Genomic DNA, 16,587 nt, shown 5'->3' with positions numbered 1-16,587 from the left:
GGTGAACAAAACTAGGGTAACCTATTAGGCCCCATCAAATTAACATGATCATGTCACAGTGATTATAGAGAACATTATTAGGTAAAGAAAAGTGATCAAGGGCACAACTTTCCTTATACTTACGATAATCTTGTAGTCGAGATGCCTCCCCAAAAGTTGGGCTTCAGATTACTCGTCACCTCGCCTCTACTAGTAGCAATACATACAATCTAGTAAATAATGGATATGGTAACATTAAACCAAAGAAGGAAACAAACCACACATTAGTATTCTACAAGTCTCTACGAGATAGTAGGTTTGAGAGTCACTAAAATCGGAGTTAAAACAAAGAAGTTATGAATAGAACAAGATTTGTGGGCACAATTGATCTAATAGTTGGGATCTAACAAATATTGCATTTAAACTAAGTATGTATTAAATTGAAATATTTGAGTTGGTATTAATTACTTTAACAATTATTTATGAAAACGTAGGTTAGAATTAAAATTATATTAACTAGATTGCCTAGCTAATTAACATTAGTTAAACAAGTAATTAATTAATTAATTAATTAATTAAAACATGGGGTGTGATTGAAACATTGTCATTACTACTAATATAAATTTAATATGAACCTAATGCAATTTGCAAATTAAAATAAATTATTTTGATCCAGAAGATATCGTATTTTTAATAAATTAGTAGGGCTGCACAAAAATAGGTGACACACAATCTGCTTGGTTAAATCAGTTTGTTAAAGGTGGGAAAAGGCATGCTCTTACCTTTGTCAACTTATCATGATTGTACTTACTATTGAATTTGTTCTGCATGACATTCTTGTATGTAAAATGATATGTGGTGGTGGTTATCTATCAGGCGGGGAAGCGTCAAGTCTATCACGCTGGAAAGACTCCTAACTACCACCAACTTACCTTCCAATCAAGTCCTTCGATCTTACGCTGCTGGACATCTCAGTTTTTGACGATCAACCGGAGATCCGATCGATGAACCGGAAGCGCGGTGACAAACCACTAGCCGAGCCGGTAACAGTGATGTTCTGGGTTGCCCTGAAAGATGAACGGACGTAGCTAAATTTCTCGCCGGAGTAGTTGCAAAAGTTGCATAGTAACTCAAACTTCGATCGATGAGATAGTTATAACGGCTTATTGCTACGAGTATAGATATATGGCGGCGGTCTACTGTAGCTTGGATGGCTACGGCCTGCTCTCTCTCTCGCTTGAACTTAGCAGCGGCTCCTGGTTTCCTCGCCGTGGACATAGACCAGAGGCATGTGATGGCCAAAGGGACGTCGTTGTGGATTATATACTCCGGAGCCTGGTCAGGAGCGATCTGTTGGCAAAGATATATATGCACGGATACGACAGTAACGGAATTTCCACATCGTCTGGTTCGTTTGCAACTGATATGAGCCGGGAACGTAGTTGACCCCGCGGCCCCACACGCCAGCGATGCTAGAAACACGGGCAAGCGACTGGATATGTTGGGGCACGGCCCTTCCTACGGCAACAAATGAATAGAAAAATGCGTTGAGGTCATGCCTATGCCATGATGACATAAGCCACGACAAAAAAATAAAATAAAAGAAGACGACGTGGGCTGCATACTGGGCGAAGGTGGCTATGAGCACATGTGAGTTTTTCTCTTTTCTCTCTTTTTTCTATTTCAAATTTCTATTTCATACAGAAATTCCATATTCAAATCTAAGTTCAAGTTTAAAATTCAAATTAAATACAAAATTTCAGCATGAAATGCAACAATATTTGCATTAATTATTTTGTTCATTTATTTAGGCAAATGTTTCGAATATAAAATGCACACACATACATTATTTAGGTTAGGAAACTACTTTTCTTGTACGTATACCATAATCAAAAGTACATAAAAAACAATATTCATTACTCAATCTTCATCATATATATATATATATATATATATATATATATATATATATATATATATATATATATATATATATATATATATATATATATATATATTCCACACATAGATTATTGAGTCCTTAAAGTACTTGTAATTATATAGTTCATGCATGGAATAACCTACTCTAATTGACATTCTTTCTAATATTTTTTTTCTGGGTTTCAAATTAAATTTAAGCTTTAAGGACTCAATCTACTTTAAACACTAAAATTTAGGGTTACAATTTATTTATTTCAGTAAAGGTAATTTCCTAGGTATAATACTTATTAGAAGACACTTTAATTTGATTGTTTTTGGAAAAACCTTACTAAACCCAAAATCAGGATTTTGGGGTGTTATAATTTCTACCCCTTACAAATAATCTCGCCCTCGAGATTTAATAGGAAAGGGATGTAGATGGTTTGTTTGTAATTGAGCTTCTAGTTTTCCATTGGTTTAAACTAGAAAGTTTTTTCATCCTTAATACTAATTAGCGGTGATTAGGAAGGTATGAGTTTTTTTAGTCTAACCACCAAATATTTAGGATAAGAGATGGATAGGTTAGGGTGAGAAAGGCTAGAGAAAGGAAAAGATTCCATCTCGGATGATCATGACTCATCTCGCGATCTGGTTTGACTCTTATCCTTCGTTGTCGAGGTTGGTCTCTTCCTTTTTGGGTGTTGGTGTTACCATCAGAGTTAAATTTCCTCAATTTTGGTGTTACCATAGCCAGGGACATATAGTCGAGATAGGCTAGGGACATATTGTCGAGATAGGTCAGGGACCCTCGGTATTGGTGTTACCATAGCCAGGGACATATAGGTGAGCTCACTTATGGTGGGAGCTCATCAAGTGGAGTGAAAATGCAAAGTTAATAAGGTAAGGCTAAAGTTTAATGTGATTAGCATTTTAGTTGGTCAATATATTATTAAGAACAATTGTTTACTAAGTATAAGTATATACCCAACCCATCACTACAGGAAACGCATAAAATTTCGTGGGCCCGGATATTTTCGTCGGCCGGCCCACGAAAATAAGGAAGGTATTTTCGTCGGCCTCGTCACCGACGAAAATACAGAGTATTTTCGTGGGCCGGGGGCTATATTCGTCGGCAGGCCCACGAAAATACTGAATATATTTTCGTCGGCCTCGTAACCGACGACAATCTGTGTTATTTACGTGGGCCGAGGTCGTGCCGACGAAAATACGACAACTATTTTCGTCGGCCCCACGGAGGCCTACGAAAATACAACAACTATTTTTGTCGGCCCCAATGCGGCCGACGAAAATAAAAAGCCTAAATCGCCCGCGCGCCCGCACCTTCTCTCTCGCTCGCGTGTTTCTCTCGCTCGGTCGTTTCTCTGTTTCGCCGCGCCGCCGCACGCCGCGCCGCCACCGCATGGCCGCGCCCGGCCCTCCCCTCGCGCGCTCGCACGCCGCGCCGCCACCGCACGCCGCGCGCCCGGCCCTCCCCTCGCGCGGTCGAACGCCGCGCCGCCGCCACCACTCGGTATATCCGCCTCCGCCTCCTCTACACCGCCCTGCCGCCGCAAGGATCCAACCTCCGTACGTCGCCTTCTCCGCCGCCTTTCTTCCCGAGGTACGTCATCTCCACCCCCGTCGTTGCTCACTTGCTCTGCCTGGGTACACACATACAGGGTTTAAGCTCGGGATGGATTGGGCAGCGCCACCCGAGGTTTTGCATGCACCCGACCGAAACGGAATTCCGCAAACCCTGTACGGCAATTGGCAATGGCAGAGTTACTGGGGTGGGTGAATGGTTTTGGGATAGACAATTGTTTGTGGGAGCTACGCTGGCGAAATGTAGGCTGTCTATTGTTGCAATTGCAGGATGGATGGGTAGCCTCTGGCCGGCTCTGCTAGTGTGTAGTGTTGCTGTTTGTGGTCTATTCAGGGATGCCCATGTCCATACCCATGCAGATTGCTAGGTTCCGTTCTGTCGGTACATGGTTGGTGGTGTGTCTGCGTCTTTGCTGTCACTGGGTGTAAGGTTTAAGGTGTAGTATCAGTGGGTACCCTCATGAATTAGGGGTTAAGCCCAATGTTCCTTTGTGGGTACATAATGCATGCACTTGGCCTTGTTCCCTGTTAGCTTTTGCTTATGTGTCATTCTAGCAAGTGGGGTACTTTCTTCAGAGAGAATATTTCAAACCAACATTTATCTTATTGTCGGAGCTACTGAAATTTGATTTTTATCTTACTTGCACAAGCCACACGAAACCTTACCATCCCCATGATAGAAATAGAAAAGATCAATTTGGTGATTAGTAGAATGGGTAAAAGAACCTATTGCCATTTCGGGAGCTTGTTGTTTACTCATTATTTCCCCCTGCAGTATTTTGTTTAACACATTGATATCACATGGTTAGCATATTGTTCATTATGTAGCTATCGTGCAGTATTCTGTGTTGGCAATTATCGTGTGCAGTATTCCGGGGTAGCTTCCACGCGATGCTCAGGAATTCTTTCGGCTACTCGCCGCGGGAGAAGAGAGACTGCACGAGCACACTCAGATGTCAGTTCTTGGGACTCTCACAAGACTAATGGCGATAAAGTCGAAGCACAACATTTCAAACAGTGCTTACAACGACATCGTCCAACTGATGGGCGAGGTTCTCCCGGAGAATCATAAGTTGCCAAAGAATATGTACTTCGCAAAGAAGATGTTGGCTGGTCTTGGGATGACATATGAGAAGATCGACGTGTGTCCCAACAGTTGCATGCTATTCTTTGAGGAGGATGACAAGCTGGACCATTGTAAGCATTGCGAAGCTTCTAGATATGTCGAGGTGACAAATGATGAGGGTGAATTGGTAGTTACGAAGGTCGCAGCTAAGCAACTTCGTCGGTTGCCCATCATTCCTCGGCTTTCAAGTTTGTTCCTCAACAAGGAAATAGCTCTGCATATGACGTGGCCAAAGAATGGTGTACGTCTCGTCACTGATCCAGACATAATGGTCCATCCGTCGGACTGTGATGTGTGGAAGGCATTTGACGAGTTCGATCCCGAATTTGCAAACGACCCTAGGAGTGTACGGCTTGGTCTATCGACGGACGGATTCACAGCTTTCAATACCAGTGCAAGCCCTTACTCGTGTTGGCATGTCTTCATTGTGCCATATAATCTTCCTCCTGAGTTGGTCAATAAAGAAGAGTTCATGTTCCTTGCACTAGTCATCCCAGGCCCCGAGCATCCAGGGCCAAAGCTGAATATGTTTGTTCGCCCTTTAATTGAAGAGCTGAAACAATTGTGGAGAGGTGTGAAGGCTTATGACAGCCATACTGAAAAGGAGTTTACCATGCGCGCTGCTTATTTGTGGTCAGTGCATGATCTGCTGGCGTATGGAGATTGGTCTGGATGGTGTGTTCATGGTCGGTTGTGCTGTTCCATATGTATGAATGATACGGATGCATTCAGATTGAAGCATGGTGGGAAAGTGTCATCCTTTGATGCTCATCGACGTTGGACTCCATTCAAGCATGATTTCAGGAATTCGCTTACTGCATTCAGAAGTGGAGCCAAAATCAGAAATGGGCCACCAAAGAGGCAAACTGCACCGCAGATAATGGCATGGCATGCTTGTCTGAAGCAAGGAGAAAATGATAGGTTCCAAGGCTACGGGGAGGACCACAACTGGACCCATATTTCATCAATATGGGAGCTTCTGTATGCAAAAGCCTTGATCATGCCGCACAACATAGACTTGATGCACCAAGAGCGTAACATTGCTGAAAGCATCATAAGCACATGTTTCGATGTGACTGATAAAACGAAAGATATTATGAAGGAAAGAAAAGACATGGCTGAAATTTGTAAGAGACCGATGCTCGAGTTGAAAGTAAGCGATAAAGGGCATGAGAGTAGGCCGCGAGCTGATTACTGCCTCAAGCCAGATGAAAGGAAAGAAATATTTAAGTGGTTGAAGAATCTGAAATTTCTAGATCGATATGCGGCAAATCTTAAACGGACAGTCAATCTGAAGACCGGTAAATTGATCGGTTTGAAAAGCCATGACTACCATATTATTATGGAGAGGCTGATGCCCGTGATGTTTCGAGGCTATTTTAAGGATGAGCTTTGGAGCATATTTGCAGAGCTGAGTTACTTCTATAGGGAAGTATGCGCAAAGACGGTATCGAAGAGGTTGATGCAGAAATTTGAGAAAGAAATTCCAATTCTTATTTGTAAATTTGAAAAGGTTTTCCCGCCAGGATTCTTCAATGTGATGCAACATCTAATTGTGCATTTGCCTTGGGAAGCTTTGGTAGGTGGACCAGTGCAATTCAGGTGGATGTATCCTATAGAAAGGGCGTTGAAAAAGCTCAGGGCGTCTGTTCGCAACAAGGCTAGAGTCGAAGGGTGTATTGCTGAGGCTTTTGCCCTTAAGGAGATATCTCAATTCTCAACCAAGTATTTCGCTCGAGCGAACAATGTGTTTGCTCCTTCAGTGCGACTTCATGTCGAAAATGAATAGCCCCAAAGCACCCTTCAAATTTTTGCGAATCCGGGTAAAGCAGTTGGAAAAGGGAGTGTACGTCACATTGAAGGATCAGATTTGAACACGCTAATGCTATATATGTATAGCAATATTGACAGCACACAGGAGGCGTTCGAGTAAGTTTTCCTCATAGTTACGTCCATTTTCTCATCTCATAATTTCTATAGTGTGTAATCTCCATGTTTCTAATATGTCCAGCATGTTTGATGAAGAATGTTGGAAATCTACTAGTAAACCTACGGCCATCCAATTAGAAAATCTTCGACGTGATGGGTTGAAAGGTGGACCAAACTTCGTGCTGTGGTTTCGTAATTATGTTAGTAATTGTCGTTCTCTCATTGTCCATACTTAATCTTTGAATTTTGGACTTGGAAGATATAATGCATATACTAATTCCTTGTATAGGTTTCCAAAAACTCTGTGCACCCGGACTTGCAGCAAATGACACATACCTCTGTGTCTGTCCAGAACTATACTCGCTATGATGTAAATGGATATCGCTTCCGAACCGCGAAATTGCAGAAAAATCGACCATTGGCAGCCACCACCAATAGTGGTGTGTTGGCAAGTTCATATGTTGACGATGACAAAGTAGTGGACTATTACAGTGTTCTTCAAAACATTGTAGAGTTGATTTTCGATGGCCCCAAAGAACTTAAAGTCGTGTTTTTCGAGTGCGACTGGTTTGATGCTCATAGTGGGACTCGGGTCAACAAGTATGGTAATGTCGAGGTGAAGCATAGCTCTAGGATTCCGAGCAGTATGAGCGATGTTGTCCTTGCAAATCAGGCAAAACAGGTGTACTACCTGCCATATCCTCACCCAAGCCTTAGGGCTTGGTGGGTTGCAATCAAAGTCAACCCACAAGTCGTCGCTCAAGAGAGTGCTGACTACGTGAGTACGAGCAGGGACAACGATGATGCTGTTTTTCAACCAGAAGCGGCGTCGAATCAAGACATAGCTCACCGATTCCATGTGACCAATGGAGAAGGCCTTGAAAATCTCTGTTGCAATTCAAGCGACTTAATTGAAGAACCTAGGTCAAAGCGCAAACGACCTGTCGTCGTTAGAAGATCAGTAAGGATCCAACGAAATCAAGAGCGTATGAATAAACAACGAGCCGAAGAAGCATCATCGGATGCAGATGACTTTTGATTAGTATGTTTCTTTTAGTTAATCAATTAAGCTATGTATTCCAATTTTCATATTATTAATTTTCATATTATTTGTTTCATATATTGTGGTTTGACATTAATTTATCTACAGTTGAACATGTTCAAGCATAGGAGATCGAGGAGGAGTGGGGGCAGCGCGGCCAGCGAGGACAGCTCGGGCAGTGGGCTTTTTCAGGGCACCTCACAGAGCCGACAGAGGCAGCAGCAACTTCTTGACTGTCTAGACGAAGTGCAGGGTGAGGAGGGTGAGCAGAAGGCTCCTCAGCAGGATGCTCATATGCAGGGTGACGAGGGTGAGCAGGATGAGGAGGGTGAGCAGGATGAGGAGGTTGACCCTATGGGGGCAGGCAGCGCGGGCGACGCGTCAGATGGTTCTACGTCCTTCAGGTATTATTATGCATATTAGTTTAATTGATATTATTTTTTAATCATTTCATCATATTGAATTTACTTGTATACTTAGGTATAAAAAGAGCAATGCGCTTGGTCTGAGACCTGCCGAGAGGAGGCTCATCCGGCCGCATGGAGAATGGTGGGGCTTATTTCTGTTGTGTTAATTTTTTTAATGTGAACGTGATTGCACTGGTTTACTTGTTTTATTAATGTTTGTAGGTCATGGGAAGACTTGAATTGGGACGGTACAAGCAGACGTCCCAAGGTGAACGCGGTGTTGGGTAGCCTCTGTCGCTTCTACTACCCTGGCATGGTGGAGCTCAATGGCGAGAGGTTCGCGGCTATGCAGTGGGTCGACTGGGGTCTAAAGGACTATGTCCAGCCAGGGGAGCCAGGGGAAAGCAGTAGCGGAGGGGGAAGTTCGGAACAAAAATGAAGGACTTGTCAGGTGGCTGTGTGGGACGAGTTCTGGGTGAGTTTACTTTCGTATATAAGCAATTCACTGAATTATTGCTTCTTCTAATATTACTTTAACTTAACTTCTCCATTGATATGTAGGGGAGGTTCCAATTACCGAATGAGATCGAGGAGGATCAGGCTCAGTGGGCACGTGTGAAGAGGCACTTTCGGAAGTGCGCTGATAAGGTAATCAAGGATGCCATGTACAATGCTCGCATCGCGACCGTCAACTACTACTACAAGAAGATAAAGGGGCAGAAAATGAACAAAGCATTAGGGGCCAATGAGATCTACCTCACAGAGGAGCAGTACCTGGAGAGCGTTGTGGATTGGCTGGCGAAGGACATGGAAGCCTGGAGGTGGTTGGCTAAGAGACACTACAACCATTTAGGCCTTCTGTGACAAATGCTTAATGACAATAGTAAAATTTGTCAGTAGATGACTATGTTTATGACGATTTCTTGGAACCTAAACAATTTAGTGACAAAAAGTTAAGCCACGTCATAAAAAACGTCATAACTTGGTGTGTCATCATGTTTATGACGATATGTTATGACAATATGAATGTGTCACATGAGGGAATCATCATAAATTGATGTACATCATACGTGATGACATTGCATGAAGATACATGTTCATCATAAATATTTGATATAGTTTTTAAAAGAAATGATATATGTTTCTTGTTGAAACCATGTTTGACCTTTCTTTGTTGGAGATCACAAAAACTTACGTCCTTCGTTGTAGTAAAATTGGGTTGTCGGTTAAACCATAGAGATAAATATTATTTGATAAAAATGTCATCTTTTCAAAATGCAAAAAACTAAATATTATTTAGTACTCCCTCCGTTCTTTTTTATTTGTCGTGGTTTAGTTTAAAAATAAACTAGAGAACAATAAGTATTTTGAAGAACAAAGTTGGAACTTGAACCCATGACGTGCAGACAAGAGCAAAGGCTTCGATCGCTACACTGTAAACAAGTTCATGCTTTATATGTTAAATTTGTGAATCTATTTCATTGGACCACGAAACTTAAAGGCATTTGTATCATTACAAGTCCAAGCTGTTTAGCCGTCCAAATATCAGAATCCCCAGATAAAGCGATCCGATCTTATCTTTCGTGAACAACCTAACCATAAAGGGCACGTGGATTCAATCTCCGGGTGTGTGAAACTTCAATCTACCTTCGCCTAGCTCTCGAGCTTGCAAGAGCCGGTAATCCTTCACATGCAATCGAGACACACCGTGCTGCCCACTCGCCGGTGCTCCTCGGCACCACAGGACATCAACATAGTTGATGAGCTTCTTATTTTTAGCTTCGTGCAATTTCATCTTTTTGGCCAGGGTGGAAGTAGTCCCACTGCACTTTCTTTTGTTGCTGTTGGCGCCCAACTGAGGCTTTGTTTGGTTACTCTAGTATTTATCTCAATACACATGCTCAATCCATGCGTATTGAGATAAATACTAGAGCACCCAAACAAAGTCTGAAGGTGAAGACAATGTTATATGTCATTATTTACAATAAACAACTATAAATAAACACGTGGTGTTGACATCTTCCATATGAAATGATAAATCAAGCATCTCACAAGCAGACCACAATTTAAAAGCTAGATTTGGAAGACTCCACTGCATACCGGCCGTAGTAACTAATTATCAGATTGTTATTACTGGTCGTAGACTAATTCATTAGAAATGGTCACTAAAACATATATGTAACTAATTAGTTACTACTGGTCATAAGGTAAAGATAGATAACATACTACTAGAACGAAGTCTGTTCTGTTCTTCTGAAATCTTTGTTTGTTCTTCTCTGATTCTCTGAAATCTGAATCGCTCAACTGCCAAAGCCTGAAGGAGTATTGTTGTTTCCTGTTGGGCATAGGTTGTCGCTGGGTCTGGGGAATTACCGTGTTGAATAGGGCTGGGCATTCGGTCTATTAGGGTAATTCGGTTCTATCTATTTGGGTTTTTGAAATTTCGGGTTATGAAAAATGAGAACCGAAATTTTCAAAACAAATTTAGGAACCGAACCCGAATAGACCCACAATTTCGGTTCGGTCTATTCGGTCCACCGAATAGACTCGAACAGTAGAGAGACTATTATCTTATGTTAAAATATATACAATTAATAATTAATTAGAAGTATTATTACTACAACAAGTGACTATAAAATATAGCATATTGAGATATATATACTATCTTTAAGATGATATCACAATTTTTAGCTAATAAGTTCATAAATCATATAATAATATCATCTTATATTAAGAGCTTTTTTATATTTCGGGTTATTGGGTCTATTCGGGTTTTAAAGGTTAGGAACCGAACCCGAACCCATACCCCGAAATATAGCACATATAGGAACCGAACCCGAACCCGAAAACCCGAATAGACCTATAATTCGGTCTATTCGGGTTCGGTTCGAGTTCGGGTTCGGGTTTCGGTTTTAAAATGCCCACCCCTAGTGTTGAAGTCATAGTGGCCAGTGGGGGTGGACCGGACGCCTGGACCGCAGATGGCGTATCAAAAATAAAAATTCGATGCCGCCAAAAAACTAATATATGGGAAGGGATATTTATTTCCTTCTCCGATATGTTAGGACGGCAGTTCCCACAAACATCTTCCCCAACCTCGTACTAGCCGGCTGCGAGATCCAACGACCTCCGCACGGCAGTTCCATTAGAGATGCCTCTAGGGAAGAGATCCACACGACTATCCTAGAAATCCGAAGGTAATTTTGTTTAACTGTTCATCTTTGTTCGTCACTCACTGGATCTAGGCTTGAAAGGCAGCACGCAATCTTGCTGGGCCAATCCTCAATCCTTGACACCCCCGCCACACCTCCGGAGGCCGCAAGCCATAGCCGACGACCGCCCACTGCACCGCCGGTTCGGTAGCCATCGCGCCTTGTCCGCTTCTCCATGCCTCACCTCCTCCTCTTCTCTATTGCCTGCCTCGTCCTCACCATCACGGCGCCGCGCGTATGACTCGCGCTTGCTTCTCTCAATCGCTTCCGATCCTGGAGCTGGCGGCTGGCCACCCACCCGGTGCGCCCGTGCGAGCTTTCACTGCTCCCTCCCCCTACGGCCTCATAGGAACGCTCGTTATGGTTGTGTCCTGATGCTGCTCAGGCTTGCCGACTCGAGACCGGGGTACGATTGATTTTATTACTGCCTCTGGCCCCCTTGCTGCTATAGCTATATACTAGTCAATAGTCATTTACTCCTGCTAGTATGAGCTAGTAGCATTCAACACTACTGGAATTCACAATTATTGTGTTCATTAGGGACATAATTAGATACAACTAGCGTAGCTTTGAAAGCCGCCTAAGGGGCCAGTACTATTGGTTAATCCATTCAGTAACATTTCTAGCTGTGGTATGATCAGTTAATATGTTGCTTGTGTGGCTAGTGTTCCCTACATTTTCTGCTAATAAGGTTACTTGTATGATATTTTCTATGATTAGTAACATTTCTAGCTGCTAGCCTGCTACCATGGTATGATCAGTAACATTTTCTGGTGCCTTACACTGTGGCTGCGCGAATGACTCGCTCTGAGCCTTCAGCGGCCTCCTCGCTCGGCAAATTCTCCGCCGACGACAGGGAGAAGGTGCTCACTGCCGTTGGAGTACACACGGCGATATCTATTGCACAACCTACTTCCTAGATACAGGAAGATGGTGATAACCACACTGGGAATCATGGCAAGTAGGCATCTTAACTTTTTGGACTGCGATATCTATCATTACTAGGATAATATCATGAATGATTTTGGCGAGTCACAAATATATATTGAGAACCTATACTTACCCCATTTGTGTAAAACTTCATTTTGAACTCAATTATTCATATGTTGTATTATGTTTTATCACAACTAATGTTTAGTTATATGCAACATTACTCTTATAAAAACAGTCTGTGTCTATACAATTATAATTATTTATATTTGACACTAATTGTGTAAGATAATGTACATTTTTTGGCATGACCACAAACAACAGAAATCATACCAAGGTCAAATAGAATGGGCAGGCAACTTGAATCGTTAAGCAGAGGACTGGGAATCAAGATTCCAACCCAAATCACTGAAGGGAACAAAAGCCAGAGCCACCTATTCAAGCTACTAAGTTTGCATTAGAGCTAGAGGGATGGTCGCCAAGGCCAGGGATTTACTGTCGAGGTGTACAAGTCCATGGCAGTGGCTGTTTGTGGAGATTAGAAGCTGATGAGGGAGTCTCGTAGCAGAACTTCAATGTTGAGATGTACTGACTTAACTATGTTCATGTAGTATATCATGTTACTTTTTTTATTAAACTAGCAAAAGGTTGTGTTAATAATTCATGGTGTACTAAATGTGATACCATCTTCATTTTGTCTAATTGGATGATTCATGCCATGCACATTAAAGATGGAAAAGCTACATATGTATCAAGATATGTGAAGACTGTCCGCCTCAAACAAGAGGAGTATTTTGGTGGAGCGAAGTTTATGAAGGTATAAATACTTGTTTCACTCAAAACCTAAGCATTTTATTAGCAAATGACCATTTAACGTTGTAACATCTATTTATCACCATCTCCAAAATCTGTTCTTTTTAGCTAACCATAGTGTGACTTTTCTCTCTCGATTCACTAAGATTCTGAAATCTGAATACATACTAGGGTTTTGTTTTGGTTCACCATTTTGCTATGGAAATATATGTTTCTGAAACCAGCTTAGATTTCAATGCTATATCAAAAGCTTCAAATCGAAGACCATCATCTTGTAGTATGGATATTCCTTTTGGTTAATTTCCTTTGCTTATAAGTTGTCATATATTCATGTTCATAATGACTTATTTTGTGATGTCATCTTTGTTTCTTTGCTACTATATTGATAGCATGTTTGGATTGAGAGCCTAGTTTATTCTTGGTTATGGCATCAATAAGTAGACAATAGTATCATAGAAATCATCTTGAGATCTTACCATCTGACAGTTCAATGATCCTAATGTACCAATTCAAACCCATGAAGAGTCAGTTTAACTATTTAAGCCTTTTAGTATAATTCCTATCTAAGCGAGCTCACCTTGCTGTCCTCCTTCAGTCTTTACCCGTTACAATCAACTTCCTGCAGAATCATATTGTTACGTTGAATTGCTAGACTCTATTCCTGCTTGTACACTTCAATGCTTTGCTTGGTGAGTGATATGCAAACCTGTGGACTTGTAGAGTAATAGCATTATGAAAACATAAGCCTACTTTGAATTAGTACAATTATTTTTTCTTCCTGAGATATCTAGAAAGGGATCTTTAAAGTCTCAAGCGCCATATCTGTCATAATACTGCTTATTAAATTATTGGTTTTGTGAATGAATTAAGATTTGGAGTATTGTACAAGCATCAGTTCACAAAAGACATCCCACTGTATTTGTTTTTGGATTGGAATGAATTAACAGAACTTAATTGACCTACCTTTGAACAGTGCATGAAACCAAGTGCATTACTGTAAATTTCAAATTATAAAACAGTGCATGCTACCAAGTGCATTACTGTAGGCACATGACCCAAATTGAAATGCCCCCTTATATGTTATCTGTGTTCCATTTTTTGTTTGCTATCATTATGCTTCCCACCATTACAAGAGAAAGTGCTGCGATAGTTACTGTTTTGGTTAAACTACAGTTTTTAGGACGATCACAAACGGTTGAAACTGCAGGGCGCGCAAAGCACGCCTAATGGTCTAGTGTTTAGTTATATGAAATGATGCTATTTATTAGATGATTGGTGGTAACTTCATTTAGTCAATATTGTTGTTAAATGTTTACCTACTACCAATCCTCCCCAGTGTTCTGTTTCATGTGTAAAGAGTTAATCGAATTGTCACATGATGTTTTCCTCTTTCATGTGTAAAGAGCTAACCTAGTTGATCTTAAGTGAAGAGCAGCGTGTCACATTTCTCGGTCTAGGCGTTTCTGTATTTTGTCATTTACTCCTACTTAGGCTCTCTTTAAACAAACTTTGGCAATGTGTACAATTTATTTCACATCAATGTGCTTTAAATGTTGCTTGTTATCTATAGTTTACACTTCATAATGATGTATTAGACTTTTGTGTGTGTGTTTTGAACTGCAGGGCATGGAGGTACTGCTGGTAACAAGTTCTGGATGTCATTAGGTCTACCATTGATAGCTACTGTGAACTGTGCTGGTAACACTGGAGCCAAGAACCTCTACATCATTTCTGTGAAGGGAATCAAGGGCGCCTTAACAGGCGTCCTTCTGCCTGTGTTGGTGACCATGGAGAATGGAAAGCCTAACCTTAGGAAGAAGGTGATGCCAGCTGTCATTGTGAGGTAGCGCAAGCCATGGTGCTGAAAGGATGACGTCTACATGTACTTTGAAGGTACATTTCTTATCATGATTGTATGCATTGATTCTGTGTGCTTACAGAATTATCAAGAATTTAGTTCTCTCGTATAGTCTTCTTTTGATTTTTTTTATTCTTTAGAGTGTAGTATGTGTGTTTAACTAATGTTCTACTTTTGATATTACTTCTGAATTTTAATAAACATGATGATCAACACACATAGTTGTTTTCTGCAAAATGGTGCTCTAGAATACTTTGTTCTGAGAAGTTATGATTAGATTTTAGGAAACTTGATGTTCTCTATAATCATCGTTGTTTATTTTCTTTACATAATAAAGAGTGACCATACTAGTGTTACTTGAAGGATGCTTTCATACTATTTCATTGAAATGCTTTGGCACTATTCATATCTAAAATGTTTTTTAAATTGTTATTTCGAAATCCACCATGTACCTTATTTCAAGATCTCCATTCTCACCGGACTCATTTTATATCATTTCAGAAGCAAGACAAATATAAGGATGCTGAACCTAGTGCAATAGATCTTTTTAAGGAGATGCATTGCAGCAAAAAGAAAGGTTTTAGCAAAAATGTTCAGAAAGCTATTGTAAGTGCTTATTTTCCTTGCATGTTCGTACTCACAACTTGCAACTTGCGGTATACTATCCTGATGAATAACCTTTAACCTTTATATTAGGTTGATATGGAAGAAATGGTGGCAACATCAGTTCAAGATGGACAACAACCGAAATATCCTACAGAAGTTGTTTATAGTGTGCAACTGGGCTCCAGTGTGTTCTTATGCAATCTTGGTCTTTAGTCCGTCTCCAAGAAAAGCTCAACATCAATAGTTTTTATAAAGGTTCAACAACTTCAGGATCGACTGGAGGCCAAGAAGCAAGAAAAAGATGGACTTTGGGAAGAAGTGTAAACCTTAAATGCTCAGGCAGTCATCTCAGGAGACCATTGATAGTATGAAGAGGTCGACCGAAGAAAATAACAATCTCCTTAGTCAACTGTTAAGCTTCAATAGAGGCCAAGTGCCTCCATCTCAAGTCTACTTGACCACTATAGGATCTGCAGCCTTATGGTTGCTATAGTAGCTAGTTACAATAGCTCTGGATTTGAATTTATAGGATTATTTTCAATTAAGCTTAATGTTTAATTCCTTGAGTTGAAGTTATAGGATTTTCTTTGGATCTTATGTAAAAGGATTTGTAGATATATGTTTTGAAGTTATATGATTCTTTGTTGGATGAAATATTTGTGTTAAACAAATTCATAAGATATTTTGGTTGTGATGTGTAATATTCTACGACGATATGAATTTATATGACATCTTCCTTCTGATGACGATTGTATCTATCATAAATGCTTCGCCACATCACTTGCCATTTCATCATATTTTATGATGTAATTTTTTGTCACAAATGCATTGCCACGTCATCTGCCACGTGGCTTTCCACGTGATCAAATCTATGACAAATGTTTTCGTCATAAATGTTTTGCCATGTCACATGCCACGTCATTCCCATTAGCCATGTGGCAATGCATGGCAGTACGAGTTGTGACGTTTTTAGAGGCACTTATGACGAAATAGAATGTCATAGATTTAGTGACGAATATGGTATGCGTCATAAAATCTATGACAATTTTTTGTTGGTCGTCATTGTAGGCTATTTAACACGCACCTTTTGTGACGATGTCCTTTTCGTCACAATGGTGTCACCAAAATACAACTTGTGACAAATAAATACTAGTTAGTGACAT

General features: G+C 40.8%; 1 long non-coding RNA gene across 5 annotated transcripts; it reads left to right on the top strand.

The window, feature by feature from the left end:
* Window positions 1-10,982: 10,982 nt before the first annotated feature.
* LOC103650188 (uncharacterized) lies at window positions 10,983-16,170 on the top strand. Of its 5 annotated transcripts, none has more exons than XR_563973.4 (7): window positions 10,983-11,202; window positions 12,037-12,178; window positions 12,472-12,732; window positions 12,879-12,964; window positions 14,584-14,853; window positions 15,320-15,424; window positions 15,515-16,170. It is a non-coding gene; the product is annotated as an uncharacterized lncRNA (long non-coding RNA). The 5 variants fall into 5 exon arrangements; XR_004857158.1 differs by having other exon boundaries at window positions 11,038-11,202; window positions 14,556-14,853; XR_563976.4 differs by lacking the exon at window positions 12,037-12,178 and having other exon boundaries at window positions 11,036-11,202.
* The last annotated feature ends 417 nt before the right edge of the window (window positions 16,171-16,587 follow it).

This window comes from Zea mays, chromosome 3 (assembly GCF_902167145.1).
Source record: "Zea mays cultivar B73 chromosome 3, Zm-B73-REFERENCE-NAM-5.0, whole genome shotgun sequence".
Taxonomy (NCBI): domain Eukaryota; kingdom Viridiplantae; phylum Streptophyta; class Magnoliopsida; order Poales; family Poaceae; genus Zea; species Zea mays.
The sequence above is the reverse complement of the archived record's forward strand: the minus strand, read 5'-3'. Positions and strand labels throughout refer to the sequence as shown.